Source organism: Oryzias latipes, chromosome 2, assembly GCF_053564925.1.
Source record: "Oryzias latipes strain Hd-rR chromosome 2, Olatipes_Hd-rR_3.1".
NCBI lineage: Eukaryota > Metazoa > Chordata > Actinopteri > Beloniformes > Adrianichthyidae > Oryzias > Oryzias latipes.
The window spans coordinates 4607344-4629481 of record NC_136238.1 but is presented as its reverse complement, the minus strand read 5'-3'; the positions used below and the strand labels follow the sequence as shown (position 1 = coordinate 4629481).

At 45.8% G+C, this 22138-nt stretch overlaps 1 protein-coding gene across 1 annotated transcript in view; it reads right to left on the bottom strand.

The window, feature by feature from the left end:
• The window catches only part of LOC144983684 (NLR family CARD domain-containing protein 3-like), a 64224-nt gene extending 61642 nt beyond the window's left edge, over window positions 1-2582 (bottom strand). Inside the window, exon 1 of the mRNA XM_078930745.1 lies at window positions 2440-2582. The gene's annotated coding sequence lies outside the window, so the exon portion shown is untranslated. The remainder of the gene's footprint in view (window positions 1-2439) is intronic.
• Window positions 2583-22138: the final 19556 nt, after the last annotated feature.

Below are 22138 nucleotides of genomic sequence, written 5' to 3'. Positions count from 1 at the left end.
AGAATCCAGTAGATCTGCTCTGAGGAAAATCCATGAAAGGAGTTAAAATCCAAACGTATTGAAGCAGAATTGAAGCAACGTCAGAGCAAAAGCAGCAGAAAAGGATCAAAGCTGTTCAGATGTTCTTCCTCACATGAGAGCCTCTCATTTCATCTGATTAAGATCAAACATGTCCTCCATTCAGACATCAAGCTGCACTTCCTATTCAGCCCTGCAGAGGTCAGTGTTTGAAAATCCCCAAAGCCTCCGTCTGTTTGCAGATGATATATACAGATTTTTTTTCCGGTTCCGGGTTTCAGCACAGAGGCGTGGGGGCTGACGGCGGCTATCCAACTATCTTCAAATGACTTAAAAAGTAGATTTTCTCCAAAAAGAGAGCTGACCATGGCCCCTAAGAAAAGCCAGGAATACGAAGACCTTAAAAAGATTCTTGATGATATCAAAGCTATGCTGTATCCGTTTATGGGAGAAGTGAATGCTTAGCTAGCTCCACTGATTGAACTGATGGAAGAGTTCAGAAGATTTCAGGCTCAAAACGAGCAACGAGAAAACCGGGTCGACATTCTGGAGAAACAAGTAAGGATGAATAATGTCATTCTCACAGGAGTACCGATCAAACCTCGGGCAAAGCTAAATCCAGCGGGAGTTAGCATTGCTAATGCTAATAGCGCTAGCGGCTCTGAAACGGACTGCGGTGCAGAGACTCTGGAACGCCAAGTGGGATCATTTCTCACGTCTAAAGGGATTTCCCTGGATCTCAACACCATGGAGACCTGCCACCTGCTCCCCAGGAGAAAGGAGACGGATAAACCAGCGATCCTCGTCAGGTTTGTGAATCACAAACACAAGCTAGCTTTGATGAATCAAAGGAGGAATCCGAAAGGATCTGCTGTTTATCTGAACGACCATCTGACCAGAAGGAATGCGGAAATCTCCAAACATGCACGGCTTCTCAGGAAGCGTAAGCAGATTGAGAACACTTGGGTTAAAGGCTGCAGGATTTACGTCAAACCACTCGGTCCAGAGGACCGATCCAAGGTTCTGGTCGTGAACACCATGAAGGACTTTGAGAAGTGTTTGATTACGGTCGTCTGAACCAACATGCAGTAAATCAAAGAGCCAAATAATTTTAAGAAATATGACACCTGGATTTCTCACTTTCTCCATACGTCTGACGTAACCTGAATAACAGCAGAGCTCTGACCTGCAGACAACTTGACCTCAACTTTCACCGCCGCTGATATCAGCTGAAGAAGGATATGGACCTTAATCTAATGTCTGCAGACATAACATCGAAGAGAACTGTAAACTCTGTTTGTACCCAGAAGAACGGCTGTTATCAGTAAAAGAAGAAATACCAACCTTGGTCATTCGAAAGATTATGGACCCTTTTTTATTTTCCCTTACAGCATTACTTTATTTTAAAAAAAGAAAATACATAAAACAATACAAAAAAATAATAAAACAAATGGTTAATCAATTATTGAAAATGGTTACATTGATTGACTTTTAATTCTATTACTTCACTTGCTCCAAAAATTGATAAATTGATTCATGATTTTTCCTAGTGTAACATAATTTTGCACATATTTTTAACTTTTGATACTTGATCAAATTTTGCTATGAAAATCTCTGAAACAGTGTTGTGTCTACTTTACTGATATAGTATTATTTTTAATCATATCAATGCATTTCTAAATAACATAATCTGCATATATTTTGGATAACTGATCTGCATTTGCCATGTTGATTTCTAAAAGTTGTTTTTTACATAAGAATTTAAGTAATTCATCTTTGTCTTGTGATTTATTGATACTTTACGATTCTTAATTCTGTCTGATAAAAGTTATAAACCGAATAATGATAAATCATCATTATCGTAATAAAATGGTTACAGTAGAACAGGGGTGGGATTATATAAGTTCGCTTCCTTCCACTCCCATTCAAGAAATATTTATTAATATGTTTAATTATTCTAAGTTTGATTAGTTATTGTATGAATGCATAACTGATGATTTTATTGTTTTTTTGTGTATTATTCTTATTTGATTGCTTGAAATAAACCATTTCAAATCAATTCAAAAATTTAAAATATCATGGTCTGCACCTGCAGAGGTGAAGATCTTCACTTTGTTTCTTTGTTTGGTTAAAGGATGAAGAAAAAAGTAAAGATAATAAATTACAACCAGATGAAATGGGACTGAAAAAGCTGAAGCTCAGATGATTGATCCTCCTTTCTACTCCTCCAAATCCTTTCATCACTTCCTAAACCAGAACTCCAAACTAATGCTGGATCAGTCTGATCTGATCTCAGACAGGATCCTTTAGATTCCAACAAAGAGGCTCCCAGCTGAGTCCTAACATTCAAGAACCTCTTCTGAAAGCCTTTGAAATGCAAACATCCACATTCTTTCCATCCCAGCTGTTCCATCAACTCACCCCTCTGACACTAATGCATCTGTTCTTTCTTTGACTTCTTCCTCTGGATCTTTGGAACCGCTTTGTGTCCCTGAAGTCCAACCAGCTTCAGTTTCAAACCGGTTCTGAATGCATCCAGGAAGCAGATTCCTGTGGACTTTGGACCTGAAGGACATTTTCTGATCCTGGAGCAGATCATAAAGTTGATAAATCTGTTCTGCAGTGAACAGATGATTGGTTGATGTGTAATCATTGACTGGATTTATGATTTTATTTTTTTTCTTCTGTCAAACATCAACAGGTTTGGAGTTTTTCTCTTTCTGTTCCTCCAAACATGATGGAAGTCTGAGGAAACTGGATCAAATCTGTCTCCATTTACCATCACTTCTCCTTTCTTCTCATTTTTCTTTTGACCCTAAACTCCTCAAACAGGATTCTTGAAGCCTCTCTGAAAATCAGATGGTTGGGAGTCTCTGTCAGTGTTTGTGAAAAAGACCTTCAGGATTTCAGATCTTGTTCTGGACTCTTCTGCCTGAAGAAAGTCTGACAGACAAACCCTGCCGGAAGAAACCAGCTGCATTTGCAGCTTAGTGCTCCAAAGTCTGTTTCCACGGCAACAGCAGGTTGTCAGCTGGTCCTGCCCGCAGCAGACTGAGGAACAGTTATTTTCCCCAGAGCTGTCACCTTTGCACATGTATCAAACAGGCTACACTGTACACTCCAACTTGCCATTTTTAAGCAAAGTTTTAGAAAACCTTTTTATTCAGCTGAATGAGGTTCTCTGACAAAATAACTTTTTTGAGAAAAACCAATCTGGTTTCAGAACGTACCACAGTACAGAGACAGCCTTGTTAAAAATCGTTAATGATGTCAGGTGTGCCTTGGATTCAGGTCAGATCTCAGTACTAGTTCTACTAGATCTAAGTGCAGCTTCTGATACTGTTGATCACCTGATCTTTGTAAACAGACTTAAAAGTCTCGGCCTTTCAGGAACTGTTATCAAGTGGTTTGAATTATATCTCATGGAGAGAAACTTTATGGTAAGCATGGACTTTTCAGGGGTCCATGAATTTAATAGCGGTGTGCCTCAAGGTTCCATCCTTGGCCCCTTGCTTTTTAATATTTACATGCTTCCTCTTGGGAATGTCATCAGAAGCCACAACATCAGCTTTCATAGCTATGCTGATGATACCCAGCTGTACATAGCTATGTCTCCTGATGACACAAGACCAATAGAAGCATTTTTTAACTGTATTTTAGATGTGAAATTACGGATGGCAAATAATTTTCTGCAGCTCAACCAGGAGAAAACTGAAATTTTAGTAATCAGTCATATAGCTAACAGAGAAATTTCTGAAGCTAGAGGAACGTTCATTAAGCCATTCAGAAACAGTCAGAAACCTGGGCGTTATCTTTGACTCTAAGATAACTTTTATCCCTCACATAAAACAGGTGGTTAAAACTGTTTTTATCATCTTAGAAGTCTAGCTAGGGTCCACCCACTGCTCTCTCTTGCTAATATGGAGATGCAAATGCATGTTTTTAAAATTGATTACTGCAACGCCCTGCTTGCTGGTCTTCCAAAAAGTAACATTAAGAACCTTCAGCTCCTCCAGAACTCTGCTGCACGAGTTCTCACCAAAATCTGACAACTGAAACTGCAGATCATCTTAAATAAAATACAGCCTCCTTTCACTCTGACAAACACTTCCTGTTCCAGTCCTGAATGAATGTCTTTAAAGTCTGGATTTTGATCCTTTGATCTGTCACTCCTGGAGCAAACACTGTTGGATCCAAGTCCAGGTCCAGGTTGGTTCCTGTGGAGAATGCAGGTTGCTGGTGTGAGTCCTGAGCTCTGACATGGAGAAGATCATGGACAGTTGGAGATGTTCATCTCACCTCTGAGCTTTGCTCTGGTTGTCATGGTTACCATCTCTGCTTTTAGAGGGAGGGGCTCCCTCCTGTGGCTCCTCCCACTGATCCATGCTGCTGGATTCACTGGATCCACATCAGCTCACACACACCTTCACCTGCAGAGGAAACCCTCCTCATCAGAGGAAGCTGCCATCAGCTGCTGCACTTCTGCTCTCCCTCCAGCAGGTGGAGACATGGAGCTGCAGCAGCAACATTTCCATTCAGTCACTTTGACACAGAAACAACAAACTTCCTGTTTCTACACTTCAGGAAACATGAAGCATCAAGAAAAACAGACAGAAATCAAAGAATGAGGAGAAAAGAAAGAAAGACTTGAATTCTTCCTCTCAAAGCTCCAACAGAGACTTTGATTACACTGTTCATTGTTCTCATTTCTATGAAGGATGATTTGATTTCATGTAGATTTCTAATCATAAAGTTTATTTCTGGTAAAGTGAAAACAATGGAAACACAATCGGAGGATCAGAATTCAGCTGAAGTGAGTTTAGTCCATGAAAAGAAAACTGAGGCTGTGTTCAGACTGGACACATTTGGTTTGGAATGTTTTGTGTCATCAAAGCTGTTTGGGTTGATTCCAGTGGAGCTCATCATACGTGACGTCAGCCATTGGATTGGAGCAAATGCTTCCAGGTAGATGTTCTTCCAGGTGGATGTTCTTGCAGGTGGATGTTCTTCCAGGTGGATGTTCTTCCAGGTGGATGTTCTTCCAGGTGGATCTTCTTCCAGGTGGATGTTCTTCCAGGTTGATGTTCTTACAGGTGGATGTCCTTCCAGGGGGATCTTCTTCCAGATGTATGTTCTTCCGTTCTTCCAGGTGGATGTTCTTCCAGGTGGATGTTCTTCCAGGGGGATCTTCTTCCAGATGTATGTTCTTCCGTTCTTCCAGGTGGATGTTCTTACAGGTGGATGTCCTTCCAGGTGGATGTTCTTCCAGGTGGATGTTCTTGCAGGTGGTTGTTCCTCCAGGTGGATGTTCTTCCAGGTGGATCTTCTTCCAGGTGGATGTTCTTCCAGGTTGATGTTCTTCCAGGTGGATCTTCTTCCAGGTGGATGTTCTTCCAGGTAGATGTTCTTCCAGTTGGATGTTCTTCAAGGTGGATGTTCTTCCAGGTGGTTGTTCTTCCAGCTGGATGTTCTTCCAGGTGGATCTTCTTCCTGCTGTATGTTCTTCCGTTCTTCCAGGTGGATGTTCTTACAGGTGGATGTCCTTCCAGGTGGATGTTCTTCCAGGTGGATGTTCTTGCAGGTGGTTGTTCCTCCAGGTGGATGTTCTTCCAGGTGGATCTTCTTCCAGGTGGATGTTCTTCCAGGTTGATGTTCTTCCAGGTGGATCTTCTTCCAGGTGGATGTTCTTCCAGGTAGATGTTGTTCCAGTTGGATGTTCTTCCAGTTGGATGTTCTTCCAGGTGGATGTTCTTCCAGGATTGATGTTCTTCCAGGTGGATGTTCTTCCAGGTGCATGTTCTTCCAGGTGGTTCTTCAAGGTGGATGTTCTTCGAGGTGGTTGTTCTTCCAGGTGGATGTTCTTCCAGGTGGATCTTCTTCCTGCTGTATGTTCTTCCGTTCTTCCAGGTGGATGTTCTTCCAGGGGGATCTTCTTCCGGGTGTTTGTTCTTCCGTTCTTCCAGGTGGATGTTCTTACAGGTGGATGTCCTTCCAGGTGGATGTTCTTCCAGGTGGATGTTCTTGCAGGTGGATGTTCCTCCAGGTGGATGTTCTTCCAGGTGGATCTTCTTCCAGGTGGATGTTCTTCCGGGTTGATGTTCTTCCGGGTGGATCTTCTTCCAGGTTGATGTTCTTCCAGGTGGATCTTCATCCAGGTTGATGTTCTTCCAGGTGGATCTTCTTCCAGGTGGATGTTCTTCCAGGTAGATGTTCTTCCAGTTGGATGTTCTTCAGGGTGGATGTTCTTCCAGGATTGATGTTCTTCCAGGTGGATGTTCTTCCAGGTGGATGTTCTTGCAGGTGGATGTTCTTCCAGGTGGATGTTCTTCCAGGTGGATGTTCTTCCAGGTGGATCTTCTTCCAGGTGGATGTTCTTCCAGGTTGATGTTCTTACAGGTGGATGTCCTTCCAGGGGGATCTTCTTCCAGATGTATGTTCTTCCGTTCTTCCAGGTGGATGTTCTTCCAGGTGGATGTTCTTCCAGGGGGATCTTCTTCCAGATGTATGTTCTTCCGTTCTTCCAGGTGGATGTTCTTACAGGTGGATGTCCTTCCAGGTGGATGTTCTTCCAGGTGGATGTTCTTGCAGGTGGTTGTTCCTCCAGGTGGATGTTCTTCCAGGTGGATCTTCTTCCAGGTGGATGTTCTTCCAGGTTGATGTTCTTCCAGGTGGATCTTCTTCCAGGTGGATGTTCTTCCAGGTAGATGTTCTTCCAGTTGGATGTTCTTCAAGGTGGATGTTCTTCCAGGTGGTTGTTCTTCCAGCTGGATGTTCTTCCAGGTGGATCTTCTTCCTGCTGTATGTTCTTCCGTTCTTCCAGGTGGATGTTCTTACAGGTGGATGTCCTTCCAGGTGGATGTTCTTCCAGGTGGATGTTCTTGCAGGTGGTTGTTCCTCCAGGTAGATGTTGTTCCAGTTGGATGTTCTTCCAGTTGGATGTTCTTCCAGGTGGATGTTCTTCCAGGATTGATGTTCTTCCAGGTGGATGTTCTTCCAGGTGCATGTTCTTCCAGGTGGTTCTTCAAGGTGGATGTTCTTCGAGGTGGTTGTTCTTCCAGGTGGATGTTCTTCCAGGTGGATCTTCTTCCTGCTGTATGTTCTTCCGTTCTTCCAGGTGGATGTTCTTCCAGGGGGATCTTCTTCCGGGTGTTTGTTCTTCCGTTCTTCCAGGTGGATGTTCTTACAGGTGGATGTCCTTCCAGGTGGATGTTCTTCCAGGTGGATGTTCTTGCAGGTGGATGTTCCTCCAGGTGGATGTTCTTCCAGGTGGATCTTCTTCCAGGTGGATGTTCTTCCGGGTTGATGTTCTTCCGGGTGGATCTTCTTCCAGGTTGATGTTCTTCCAGGTGGATCTTCATCCAGGTTGATGTTCTTCCAGGTGGATCTTCTTCCAGGTGGATGTTCTTCCAGGTAGATGTTCTTCCAGTTGGATGTTCTTCAGGGTGGATGTTCTTCCAGGATTGATGTTCTTCCAGGTGGATGTTCTTCCAGGTGGATGTTCTTCCAGGTGGTTCTTCAAGGTGGATGTTCTTCCAGGTGGTTGTTCTTCCAGGTGGATGTTTTCCAGGTGGATCTTCTTCCTGCTGTATGTTCTTCCGTTCTTCCAGGTGGATGTTCTTCCAGGTGGATGTTCTTCCAGGTGGATCTTCTTCCTGCGTTATGTTCTTCCGTTCTTCCAGGTGGATGTTCTTCCAGGGGGATCTTCTTCCAGGTTGATGTTCTTCCAGGTGGATCTTCATCCAGGTTGATGTTCTTCCAGGTGGATGTTCTTCCAGGTGGATGTTCTTCCAGGTGGATCTTCATCCAGGTTGATGTTCTTCCAGGTGGATCTTCTTCCAGGTAGATGTTCTTCCAGTTGGATGTTCTTCAGGGTGGATGTTCTTCCAGGATTGATGTTCTTCCAGGTGGATGTTCTTCCAGGTGGATGTTCTTCCAGGTGGTTCTTCAAGGTGGATGTTCTTCCAGGTGGTAGTTCTTCCAGGTGGATGTTTTCCAGGTGGATGTTCTTCCTGCTGTATGTTCTTCCGTTCTTCCAGGTGGATGTTCTTCCAGGTGGATGTTCTTCCAGGTGGATCTTCTTCCTGCGTTATGTTCTTCCGTTCTTCCAGGTTGATGTTCTTCCAGGGGGATCTTCTTCCAGGTGTATGTTCTTCCGTACTTCAAGGTGGATGTTCTTCCAGCTGGATGTTCTTCCAGCTGGATGTTCTTCTTCTTCTTCTTCTGAGAGGAGGGTGATTGAAGGAGCTGAGGAGTGATTGATTTCTTTGCCTTTTCTGTTCTTCTTTTCTTTACTTTTTCACTTTGGTGTTAGTTGTTGATGGTTTAGGTGTATTATTAGTTCATTTATTTTGGTTTTTATTTTTGGTGTTTTGTGGGTTTTTTCCGGTGGTGGGTGTGGAGCTGGTGGCGTTCTTCTGGACGCCATGGCCCTCACTTCACTTACCAGGAAACACGGCGTTAAAACAGGTGCCGGCTCCCTGCACAGCGTGGAGGATGTGGCTCTGGCCGTGGGGGAAGTTATCGGGCATGCTGCAATTAAATCTGCTGCTCGCATGAATGGAGCCGTTGTTTTGTTTGTAGAGAGGGTGGAGCAGGTGAACACGCTGGTTGAGAAGGGCATTTCCATCAATGGCGTGTTTGAAACCGTCATGCCCCTCTCTCAGCCTGCGACCAAGATCACGCTGTCTAACGTCCCTCCATTCATTAGTGACGAGTTTCTGGTGCGAGAACTGTCCAAACACGGGAAGGTGGTGTCACCTGTGCGTAAAGTTATGTCAGGATGTAAGTCCCCCCTGCTGAAACACGTCGTGTCTCACCGCAGACATGTGTTCATGATCCTCCACAAGAAGGAGGAGGACTTGAATTCTGTGTTTAAGGTGCGTGTGGATGATTATGAATATGTACTTTTTGCTACTTCTGCCTCTTTTAAATGCTTTGGTTGCGGCGATGAGGGGCATTTGGTGAAAGCCTGTCCACACCGCGCCGTTTCTGCCTCGGGGGGCGTGGCCGCGGCGGCGGCGGGTAGAGCGAGTGATGGTCAGCGTGGGTTGCGCGCTGATCGCCCCGCGCCCGCGCCGCGAAGCGCCGCTTTGGTTGAGCGTCCTCCGGAGGAATTGGCAGCCTGTCCTGAACCCGTGGAGGACGGGCCTGAGCCGGTGGGCGAGTCTGATGGGAACGTGGTGAGTGGAGACGGTCAGGTGGAGGAAGCGGTGAGTCAGGTTGCAGAGGGAGGGGTTTCGGTGGAGGGTGTCGTGAATGTCACTGAGGTGGTGGATGTGTTGGAAGTTTCTGGTGGGGCATCTAGGGTGGATGCTTCCGCAGCTGTGTGTGTGGATGAGGGGGCGGTGGAGCCCTCTGAGTGTTGTGGTTCGGGTGCGTCTGTGGAGTGTGTGGTGGGTGACGGCGGGGCGTGTCTAGGAGGTGGGATCGATGACGTCGGTGCTGAAGCGCGTGGATCGGGGAAGGTGGGGGTTTCTCTGAAACGAAGAAAGCGGGCCTCCACGTCTGCAGATGTGGGCGTTAAAGCCAGCAGACTGGTGGTCTCAGCGGCGGGGGCGGCTGTGACTGACGGCAGCGACAGTGAGGGATGCTGGTCTGATTGCAGTGAACTGTCTCAGGGCAGCTCTTTGCTGTCCAATAGTCAGGACATGAAACTGTATCCAGCTCAGATGTTCAAACGTTTTCTGCAACAGACTAAAGGTTTTAAGAAGCTGCACATTCCTTCGTATTTCCCCGATTTGAAAGCTTTTTATGTGTCTGCTAAGCACCTCATAAAACACAGAGCTGAGTCTGACCTGACTGATCAGGAGGTTTACAGACTGAGGAAACAGATGCAGAAAGTCCGACAACAACTTGGTTTTTAAATTCATGATGGGTTTTCTTATTTATTTTATTTCCTGTTTTTTTCCCCCTTTTATTTGATGGATTCCTTTAAAGTGGGCAGCTTAAATGTTAATGGTGCCAGAGAACCCTTGAAAAGAGCCCTGCTCTTTGAGACGATGAAGGCCAAACACCTGGATGTTTTATTTCTTCAGGAGACCCACAGTGATCCCAGTCTGGAGGTGGACTGGAACAGAGAGTGGGATGGTGAGGTCCTTCTGAGCCATCTCACCTCAGCTAGTGGTGGGGTGGGTTTTTTGTTCTCCAGGAGGTTTACTCCAATTTCTACGGAGGTGGAACATTTGGTTGCAGGAAGGGTTTTACTGGTCAGAGCGGTGTTTGAGCGTTATGCTGTGCTTTTGGTGAATGTTTATGCTCCGACTGTTGGTGCTGAGAGGAAGAGTTTTTTTGCACGACTCAGTGTAAAACTGGACAGCTGTAGTTCGGAGGATTTTTTATTCTTGGGGGGGGATTTTAATTGTACTGAAAATGAGCTTTTGGACCGCAACCACATAGAGCCTCATCCGGCCTCACAGCGCGCTTTGGGGCAGCTGGTCTGCTCTCATGGCCTGGTGGACGTATGGAGAAGGATGCATGCAGACTGCCGGCAATACACTTGGTCCCGCATGTATGAGAGCAGGTTGACCCTCGCACGTCTTGATCGTTTTTATTGTTTTAAGCACCATTTTAATGTTTTTAAGTCCTGTAATATCTTTCCTGTTGCTTTTACTGACCATTCTCTTGTGGTTTGTGTCTTTTATGTGAAGGATTTTACGCCTAAAAGTGCATATTGGCATTTTAATTCAGTTTTAACGTTTGATGCTGGTTTTAAGGATGTTTTAAGTTTCTTTTGGACTCAGTTCCGACAAAAGAAACATGATTTTAGTTCTCTTGGGCAATGGTGGGACCGTGGTAAGAGTGAAATTAAGCTTTTGTGCCAGCAGTACACTCTCAACGTTACGCGTGATTACTGTCGATTTATTGAAGACTTGGAGACTGATATTGTGGGCTTGGAGTCTTTGAGTGAGTCCACTCAAAATCAGGGGCATATTGAGCTCCTAAAAGCAAAACGGTTGACTTTGGAGCGCCTGCTGGACTCTAAAGTTCAGGGGGCCTTGGTTCGGTCTCGGTTTCAGGATGTTTCTGAAATGGATGCTCCCTCTAGCTTCTTTTTTGGTCTGGAGAAGAAGCATGGACAGATGAAGGTGATGCACTCCTTGTTGTCTGACACCGGAGAGGAGTTGCTTGGACCTGACCAAATCAGACAGAGAGCTGTGGACTTTTATTCCTCACTCTACGCCAGTGAGTGTGATGGTGATGACGGCCTGTTGGACGAGTTCTGCAGTGGACTGCCTCATGTCGCCGAGGAGATGAACTCTCAGTTGGACCGGCCTCTCCAGCTTCCTGAACTGTCTGCTGCCCTTCAGAGCATGAAGGGCCGGAAGGCTCCTGGGATTGATGGCCTCACTGTGGAGTTTTACAAAGCTTTCTGGGACATCCTTGCTCCTGACATCTTGGAGGTTTTCAATGACTGTTTGTTCTCTGGTGCTCTACCGACGTCCTGTCGCAGAGCTGTTGTAGCTCTCCTGCCAAAGAAAGGGAACCTTCAAGAAATTAAGAACTGGCGACCCGTTTCTCTGCTGTGCGTGGACTACAAAATTTTATCCAGGACCTTCTCCAATAGGCTGAGGGATGCTATGGAGCAGATCATCCACCGGGACCAGACCTACTGTGTCCGAGGTAGACTCATGGTCGATAATGTCTTTTTAATTCGAGATGTTTTGGAGGTCTCTGAGCTTTTGGGCATACGAACAGGTCTGATTTCTCTGGACCAGGAAAAAGCTTTTGACCGCGTTGAACACAGCTTCCTTTGGAAAGTTATGGAGAAGTTTGGGTTCTGCGCTGGTTTCATTGCCAAAATCAGAGTATTTTACGCCGAGGCTGAGAGTGTGCTGAAGGTGAACGGCAGTCTGTGTGCTCCTTTTAAGGTGGGTCGGGGCATACGGCAGGGCTGTGCTCTGTCTGGCATGCTCTACGCTCTCTCCCTGGAGCCCCTCCTCCATAAGATCCGTGCAAGTATTGAGGGTCTGTGTTTGCCTGGTTTCCGGAGGAACATTGTTTTATCAGCTTATGCTGATGATGTGATTGTTTTTGTTCAAAATCAGGCAGATGTGGATGTGTTGGTAGATGCAATACATGCTTTTTCTAAGTTGTCATCTGCTAGGGTTAACTGGCATAAGACTGCGGCCCTTGCTGTGGGAAAGTGGCCGGACGCTCTCCCAACTCTCCCATCTAATGTGACATGGAGGAAGGATGGTTTGAAGTACCTGGGGGTTTTTCTTGGTGGTCCTGTCACGGAAAAAAAGAACTGGGAGGATGTTGTCCATAAACTGGAGGGGCAGATGAACAAATGGCGATGGCTGCTTCCCCAGATGTCTTTTAGGGGGAGAGTATTGGTTATTAATAACCTTGTTGCTTCCCTGCTTTGGCACAGGCTGATGTGTTTGGACCCCCCTTCCGGGTTACTGTCTCAGATTCAGTCCAAACTTGTCAATTTCTTCTGGGACAGTCTACACTGGGTGCCACAGGGAGTGTTATTTCTTCCCCGGGAGGAGGGGGGACAGGGCCTAGTACATCTGGCCAGCAGAACGGCCACCTTCAGGATCCAGTTCCTGCAACGTTTTTTGGCTGGGCCGACGGATTTAATGTGGAGGGAGCAGGCTGGCTGCATCTTGAGGCGTGTGAATGGTTTGGGGCTGGATGATGCTCTGTTTTTAATGGATACCAAATTTTTAGATGTACGCGGGGTGCCTCCTTTTTATCAGGGTGTTTTTAAGTCCTGGCATCTTTTTAATGTTGTCAAACGAACAAACTCTCCCTCTCTTTGTTGGCTCTTAAAAGAGCCCTTGATCTTTGGGGCATGGTTGGACATATGCGATGACACCACCCCTGGACTTCAGTTGACTCTTCGAAGGTCTGGAGTTCTGACTCTGGAGCAGCTGGTGACTGCAGCGGGACCCGATCTGTCGGACGTCTCCTCTTTGTGTTCCTCGCTGGGTCTCCGGTCCGCCAGAATGGCACGTCGTCTCCTGGACCGCTGGAGGGACAGGCTGGGTGCTGGGGTGAGGGGACTCCTGGCTGATTACTGCAACGGGACCACTGCTCTCATCCACGATGAACTTTTTCCAGAGGTGTGGCTGAGCCCTGATCTGGGTGGACTTACAGGACAGCTGCTTCGTCCCTGCAATCCCAACAACCTGACTCTTCACTGCGCGGACAGAAGGACATTGTATGTTAACTGTGTGAAGGTCTTGAACAAAACTAAGTTGCAGAACCGCCTTCCTAGTGCGTGGACTGGCAAACTGAGTGGAGGTGAGGACGAACCACATTGGAGAGTTCTTTACAAGGCTCCCATACGGAAGAGAACTGGAGACCTCCAATGGAGGATCTTACATGGTGCTATTGCTTCGAACTCTTTTATCTCTGTTCTCAACCCCACTGTTTCTGACTGCTGCCCATTTTGTGGTGTAAGGGAAACCATTTTTCATGTTTTTAGTGAGTGTAAGAGGCTTTCAGGACTCTTCACTCTTTTAACGTCTGTATTTGCTCTTTTTAATGTGAAGTTTTCCGTTCGTTGTTTTATCTATGGGTCCGGGTACAAGAAAAAAGACAAGGAAAAGTGGCAACTGCTTAATTTTATTGTTGGTGAAGCAAAACTTGCGATTCACGTCAGCAGGAAGCGCAAAATAGCGGGCGAACCTCTGGCTGATGCAGTTCGTGTCTGGCGCTGCAATGTCCGTTCCAGGCTAAAATTAGATTTTTCTTTTTTTAGACTGTCGAACCGTTTGTCTTGTTTTAAAAAGATCTGGTGCTTTGACAATGTTCTATGTCGTGTGTCAAATGGTGAAATATTCTTTGCTTCTTTTTTATGTGAGTGATTGGTGTTTTTTCTTGTCTGTGATCCTTGAATAAACTGACGTTTTAAAACTCAAACTCTTCTTCTTGTGGGAGGAGGGTGATTGAAAGAGCTGAGGAGTGATTGATTTCTTTGCCTTTTCTGTTCTTCTTTTCTTTACTTTTTCACTTTGGTGTTAGTTGTTGATGGTTTAGGTGTATTGTTAGTTTATTTATTTTGTTTTTTTTTGGTGTTTTGTGGGTTTTTTCCGGTGGTGGGTGTGGAGCTGGTGGCGTTCTGGACGCCATGGCCCTCACTTCACTTACCAGGAAACACGGCGTTAAAACAGGTGCCGGCTCCCTGCACAGCGTGGAGGATGTGGCTCTGGCCGTGGGGGAAGTTATCGGGCACGCTTCGATTAAATCTGCTGCTCGCATGAATGGAGCCGTTGTTTTGTTTGTGGAGAGGGTGGAGCAGGTGAACACGCTGGTTGAGAAGGGCATTTCCATCAATGGCGTGTTTGAAACCGTCACGCCCCTCTCTCAGCCGGCGACCAAGATCACGCTGTCTAACGTCCCTCCATTCATTAGTGACGAGTTTCTGGTGCGAGAACTGTCCAAACACGGGAAGGTGGTGTCACCTGTGCGTAAAGTTATGTCAGGATGTAAGTCCCCCCTGCTGAAACACGTCGTGTCTCATCGCAGACATGTGTTCATGATCCTCCACAAGAAGGAGGAGGACTTGAATTCTGTGTTTAAGGTGCGTGTGGATGATTATGAATATGTGCTTTTTGCTACTTCTGCCTCTTTTAAATGCTTTGGTTGCGGCGATGAGGGGCATTTGGTGAAGGCTGACTGATCAGGAGGTTTACAGACTGAGGAAACAGATGCAGAAGGTCCCACAACAACTTGGTTTTTAAATTCATGATGGGTTTGCTTATTTATTTTATTTCTTGTTTTTTTCCCCCTTTTATTTGATGGATTCCTTTAAAGTGGGCAGCTTAAATGTTAATGGTGCCAGAGAACCCTTGAAAAGAGCCCTGCTCTTTGAGACGATGAAGGCCAAACACCTGGATGTTTTATTCCTTCAGGAGACCCACAGTGATCCCAGTCTGGAGGTGGACTGGAACAGAGAGTGGGATGGTGAGGTCCTTCTGAGCCATCTCACCTCAGCTAGTGGTGGGGTGGGTTTTTTGTTCTCCAGGAGGTTTACTCCAATTTCTACAGAGGTGGAACATTTGGTTGCAGGAAGGGTTTTGCTGGTCAGAGCGGTGTTTGAGCGTTATGCTGTGCTTTTAGTGAATGTTTATGCTCCGACTGTTGGTGCTGAGAGGAAGAGTTTTTTTGCACGACTCAGTGTAAAACTGGATAGCTGTTGTTCGGAGGATTTTTTATTCTTGGAGGGGGATTTTAATTGTACTGAAAATGAACTTGTGGACAGAAACCACATAGAGCCTCATCCGGCCTCACAGCGCGCTTTGGGGCAGCTGGTCTGCTCTCATGGCCTGGTGGACGTATGGAGAAGGATGCATGCAGACTGCCGGCAATACACTTGATCCCGCATGTATGAGAGCCGGTTGACTCTCGCCCGTCTTGATCGTTTTTATTGTTTTAAGCACCATTTTAATGTTTTTAAGTCCTGTAATATCTTTCCCGTTGCTTTTACTGACCATTCTCTTGTGGTTTGTGTCTTTTATGTGAAGGATTTTACGCCTAAAAGTGCATATTGGCATTTTAATTCAGTTTGAACATTTGATGCTGGTTTTAAGGATGTTTTAAGTTTCTTTTGGACTCAGTTCCGACAAAAGAAACATGATTTTAGTTCTCTTGGGCAATGGTGGGACCGTGGTAAGAGTGAAATTAAGCTTTTGTGCCAGCAGTATACTCTCAACGTTACGCGTGATTACTGTCGATTTATTGAAGACTTGGAGACTGATATTGTGGGCTTGGAGTCTTTGAGTGAATCCACTCAAAATCAGGGGCATATTGAGCTCCTAAAAGCAAAACGGTTGACTTTGGAGCGCCTGCTGGACTCTAAAGTTCAGGGGGCCTTGGTTCGGTCTCGGTTTCAGGATGTTTCTGAAATGGATGCTCCCTCTAGCTTCTTTTTTGGTCTGGAGAAGAAGCATGGACAGATGAAGGTGATGCACTCCTTGTTGTCTGACACCGGAGAGGAGTTGCTTGGACCTGACCAGATCAGACAGAGGGCTGTGGACTTTTATTCCTCACTCTACGCCAGTGAGTGTGATGGTGATGACGGCCTGTTGGACGAGTTCTGCAGTGGACTGCCTCACGTCGCCGAGGAGATGAACTCTCAGTTGGACCGGCCTCTCCAGCTTCCTGAACTGTCCGCTGCCCTTCAGAGCACGAAGGGCCGGAAGGCTCCTGGGATCGATGGCCTCACTGTGGAGTTTTACAAAGCTTTCTGGGACATCCTTGCTCCTGACATCTTGGAGGTTTTCAATGACTGTTTGTTCTCTGGTGCTCTACCGACGTCCTGTCGCAGAGCTGTTGTAGCTCTTCTGCCAAAAAAAGGGAACCTTCAAGAAATTAAGAACTGGCGACCCGTTTCTCTGCTGTGCGTGGACTACAAAATTTTATCCAGGACCTTCTCCAATAGGCTGAGGGATGCTATGGAGCAGATCATCAACCGGGACCAGACCTACTGTGTCCGAGGTAGACTCATGGTCGATAATGTCTTTTTAACTCCAGATGTTTTGGAGGTCTCTGAGCTTTTGGGCAAACGAACAGGTCTGATTTCTCTGGACCAGGAAAAAGCTTTTGACCGCGTTGAACACAGCTTCCTTTGGAAAGTTATGGAGAAGTTTGGGTTCTGCGCTGGTTTCATTGCCAAAATCAGAGTATTTTACGCCGAGGCTGAGAGTGTGCTGAAGGTGAACGGCGGTCTGTGTGCTCCTTTTAAGGTGGGTCGGGGCATACGGCAGGGCTGTGCTCTGTCTGGCATGCTCTACGCTCTCTCCCTGGAGCCCCTCCTCCATAAGATCCGTGAGAGTATTGAGGGTCTGTGTTTGCCTGGTTTCCGGAGGAACATTGTTTTATCAGCTTATGCTGATGATGTGATTGTTTTTGTTCAAAATCAGGCAGATGTGGATGTGTTGGTAGATGCAATACATGCTTTTTCTAAGTTGTCATCTGCTAGGGTTAACTGGCATAAGACTGCGGCCTTTGCTGTGGGAAAGTGGCTGGACGCTCTCCCAACTCTCCCATCCAATGTGACATGGAGGAAGGATGGTTTGAAGTACCTGGGAGTTGTTCTTGGTGGTCCTGTCACGGAAAAAAAGAACTGGGAGGATGTTGTCCATAAACTGGAGGGGCAGATGAACAAATGGCGATGGCTGCTCCCCCAGATGTCTTTTAGGGGGAGAGTTTTGATTATTAATAACCTTGTTGCTTCCCTGCTTTGGCACAGGCTGATGTGTTTGGACCCCCCTTCCGGGTTACTGTCTCAGATTCAGTCCAAACTGGTTAATTTCTTCTGGGAGAGTCTACACTGGGTTCCACAGGGAGTGTTATTTCTTCCCCGGGAGGAGGGGGGACAGGGCCTGGTACACCTGGCCAGCAGAACTGCCACCTTCAGGATCCAGTTCCTGCAACGTTTTTTGGCTGGGCCGACGGATTTAATGTGGAGGGAGCTGGCTGGCTGCATCTTGAGGCGTGTGAATGGTTTGGGGCTGGATGAGGCTTTGTTTTTAATGGACACCAAAGTTTTAGATGTACGTGGGGTGCCTCCTTTTTATCAGGGTGTTTTTAAGTCCTGGCATCTTTTTAATGTTGTCAAACGAAAAAACTCTCCCTCTCTTTGTTGGCTCTTAAAAGAGCCCTTGATCTATGGGGCTTGGTTGGACATATGCGATGACACCACCCCTGGACTTCAGTTGACCCTTCGAAGGTCTGGAGTTCTGACTCTGGAGCGGCTGGTGACTGCAGCGGGACCTGATCTGGTCTCCTCTTTGTGTTCCTCGCTGGGTCTCCGGTCCGCCAGAATGGCACGTCGTCTCCTGGACCGCTGGAGGGACAGGCTGGGTGCTGGGGTGAGGGAACTCCTGGCTGATTACTGCAACGGGACCACTGCTCTCATCCACGATGAACTTTTTCCAGAGGTGTGGCTGAGCCCTGATCTGGGTGGACTTTCAGGACAGCTGCTTCGTCCCTGCAATCCCAACAACCTGACTCTTCACTGCGCGGACAGAAGGACATTGTATGTTAACTGTGTGAAGGTCTTGAACAAAACTAAGTTGCAGAACCGCCTTCCTAGTGCGTGGACTGGCAAACTGAGTGGAGGTGAGGACGGACCACATTGGAGAGTCCTTTACAAGGCTCCCATACGGAAGAGAACTGGAGACCTCCAATGGAGGATCTTACATGGTGCTATTGCTTCGAACTCTTTTATCTCTGTTCTCAACCCCACTGTTTCTGACTGCTGCCCATTTTGTGGTGTACGGGAAACCATTTTTCATGTTTTTAGCGAGTGTAAGAGGCTTTCAGGTCTCTTCACTCTTTTAACGTCTGTATTTGCTCTCTGTATTTGACGTTTTAAAACTCAAAACTCTTCCAGGTGGATGTTCTTGCAGGTGGATCTTCTTCCAGGTGGATGTTCTTGCAGGTGGATCTTATTCCAGGTGGATGTTCTTCCAGGTTGATGTTCTTCCAGGTGGATCTTCTTCCAGGTGGATGTTCTTCCAGGTTGATGTTCTTCCAGGTGGATCTTCTTCCAGGTTGATGTTCTTCCAGGTGGATCTTAATCCAGGTTGATGTTCTTCCAGGTGGATCTTCTTCCAGGTGGATGTTCTTCCAGGTAGATGTTCTTCCAGTTGGATGTTCTTCAGGGTGAATGTTCTTCCAGGATTGATGTTCTTCCAGGTGGATGTTCTTCCAGGTGGATGTTCTTCCAGGTGGTTCTTCAAGGTGGATGTTCTTCCAGGTGGTTGTTCTTCCAGGTGGATGTTCTTCCAGGTGGATCTTCTTCCTGCTGTATGTTCTTCCGTTCTTCCAGGTGGATGTTCTTCCAGGTGGTTCTTCAAGGTGGATGTTCTTCCAGGTGGATGTTCTTCCAGGTGGATCTTCTTCCTGCTGTATGTTCTTCCGTTCTTCCAGGTGGATGTTCTTCCAGGTGGATGTTCTTCCAGGTGGATCTTCTTCCTGCTGTATGTTCTTCCGTTCTTCCAGGTGGATGTTCTTCCAGGTGCATGTCCTTCCAGGTGGATGTTCTTGCAGGTGGATGTTCTTCCAGGGGGATCTTCTTCCAGGTGTATGTTCTTCCATTCTTCCAGGTGGATGTTCTTCCAGGTGGATTTTCTTCCAGGTGGATCTTCTTCCAGGTGGATCTTCTTCCAGGTGGATGTTCTTCCAGGTGGATTTTCTTCCAGCTGGATGTTCTTCCGTTCTTCCAGGTGGATGTTCTTCCAGGTGGATGTTCTTCCAGGTGGATGTTCTTCGAGCTGGATGTTCTTCCAGGTGGATGTTCTTCCAGGTGGATCTTCCTCCAGGTGGATGTTCTTCCAGGTGGATCTTCCTCCAGGTGGATGTTCTCCCAGGTGGATGTTCTTCCAGGTGGATGTTCTTCCTGTTGGATGTTCTTCCAGCTGTATGTTCTTCCAGGTGTATGTTCTTCCAGGTGGATGTTCTTCCAGGTGGATGTTCTTCCAGGTGGATCTTCTTCCAGGTGGATGTTCTTCCAGGTGGATGTTCTTCCTGTTGGATGTTCTTCCAGCTGTATGTTCTTCCAGGTGGATCTTCTTCCAGGTGGATTTTCTTCCAGCTGGATGTTCTTCCGTTCTTCCAGGTGGATGTTCTTCCAGGTGGATGTTCTTCCAGGTGGATGTTCTTCCAGCTGGATGTTCTTCCAGGTGGATGTTCTTCCAGGTGGATCTTCCTCCAGGTGGATGTTCTTCCAGGTGGATCTTCCTCCAGGTGGATGTTCTCCCAGGTGGATGTTCTTCCAGGTGGATCTTCTTCCTGCTGTATGTTCTTCCGTTCTTCCAGGTGGATGTTCTTCCAGGTGCATGTCCTTCCAGGTGGATGTTCTTGCAGGTGGATGTTCTTCCAGGGGGATCTTCTTCCAGGTGTATGTTCTTCCATTCTTCCAGGTGGATGTTCTTCCAGGTGGATCTTCTTCCAGGTGGATGTTCTTCCAGGTGGATGTTCTTCCAGGTGGATTTTCTTCCAGCTGGATGTTCTTCCGTTCTTCCAGGTGGATGTTCTTCCAGGTGGATGTTCTTCCAGGTGGATGTTCTTCCAGGTGTATGTTCTTCCAGGTGGATCTTCTTCCAGGTGGATGTTCTTCCAGGTGGATCTTCTTCCAGGTGGATGTTCTTCCAGGTGGATGTTCTTCCAGGTGGATGTTCTTCCAGGTGGATGTTCTTCCAGCTGGATGTTCTTCCAGGTGGATGTTCTTCCAGGTGGATCTTCCTCCAGGTGGATGTTCTTCCAGGTGGATCTTCCTCCAGGTGGATGTTCTCCCAGGTGGATGTTCTTCCAGGTGGATGTTCTTCCTGTTGGATGTTCTTCCAGCTGTATGTTCTTCCAGGTGGATGTTCTTCCAGGTGGATGTTCTTTCAGGTGGTTCATTTTCTCTTGTTTGTTTGCATCTTCTAACTTTGATCTTCAATTCTGCTCCTTACACCCTTTAATCACACATATGGCCGGCCCTCCCTATACGCGAATCATGCAGCCGCGTAGGGCCCCCCTCACCACCAGGGCCCCGAAGTGGAGAAAAGAAAAAAAAAAGTCCAAATCTGGCAACCCATTTGTAAAGCACTTCCGTACCAATGTGCGCTCTGAATGTTGTGCAAAAGAAAGTTGCCTGCATTTTAATGATCCCCCCCTTCAATACACATGAACCAATCTGGCAACCCAAATGATGACGTTACGCCACTCCTAGCAACGATTGGTCAACATTGCGTCTGAGCCTGGCATGGTGTGAATTTACGAGCGCGTTTTATTTCAATGAAGTTGGGGGAACAAAAAAAAGGGGGGGGTGTCACAGTGATCAAAGCGACAACAAGAGAGCATCATGGCACAGAGACTTTATCCATCAGGAGCTGAAAAAAGATGAAGAACTTAAACATCAATCACAAGGTAAGTTTGGAGGATGTTGGGGCCGTATTTTTTTCATTATCCAGTATTTCTGTGCACCGCAATTTACGTAAAATACTAATCAATTCGAGGTGAAGTTTGCGCATAAACGACCCCGTTTTCGAAAATAATTCTGATATCCAAATTTCCAAGATGAGGTCGGACATGACCTCCCAAAACGGCGGAGAGCAGAGAAAAGTAAATAATGATAATGTTATGGTGGCTGAAAAATGTTTTAACTCACGTTATCGTATTGGTTAATTGTTTTGCTAACAGATATTTAGTGCGTTTCCAATTTATGTCAGTATAAAAACTGTTTATCTGTTATAGCAGGTCAGGTAGTCTGACTTTTTCAACAATACGTGTGTCTTAAAATCTTGCATTGGCATGAAATATGGAGAATCCAAACTGACAAATACAAATAGGAAAAAAAAAGGTTCTCATTTATAAATGACAAACAAAATAAATGTACTCAATTTAAAATTATGAACATACAAAATAATAGATAAAGAAGTGTATAAAGGCTTATATTTCACTTATTCTCAAATTATTGTTCACAATTATTATTTATAAATGGGTACATTTATTTCTCATTTGTATTTTGCAGTTTTGGTTCTACATAATGATGATGTTTTGCACAGTTCCATCTCAGCCGACAGTTTCTTCTGCTCTCAAAAAGTATTGGAGGTGGTGCAGCATCCACATCCCAAGATGTTCCTGACATCACTGAAAATGTCATCTCAGGTCATTTTAATTGCATGTAAAGTCATTTATAAAACAGTGTCTGCATATTTTCCTTATGTTCATAAACAGCAGCTGAAGAGAATGGAGCCCCAAATTGTTCATGATTAAATAAATAAATATGACCTTATGCAAATATACAACCAAACACTAAATATCTCGTAAATATATAAAAAGATCATGAAATTGTGAAAAACCTGCACACAGACTTTAAATGAGCCACTAAACTATTAGTAGTATTCTGCTATAGTTATTTATTAGCTTTATCATTAATTATTGTATAATCAAAATTCTTGTTTTTTTAGCTGCAGAAGAAACTGCTGTCACCACATCTACTGTTGAAAGGGAAAAAGTTGATGCTGCTGCGGGTAAGATCAAATGTAGCCAATATGGAACCTATATCAAACATATTGTTTCATTATTACTTGAAAAATAGTCATACATGTGCACACACACAAGTGACTTCTTTCCAACATTCTGCTTCCAGCGTCACAGCAACTGTTATATAGTT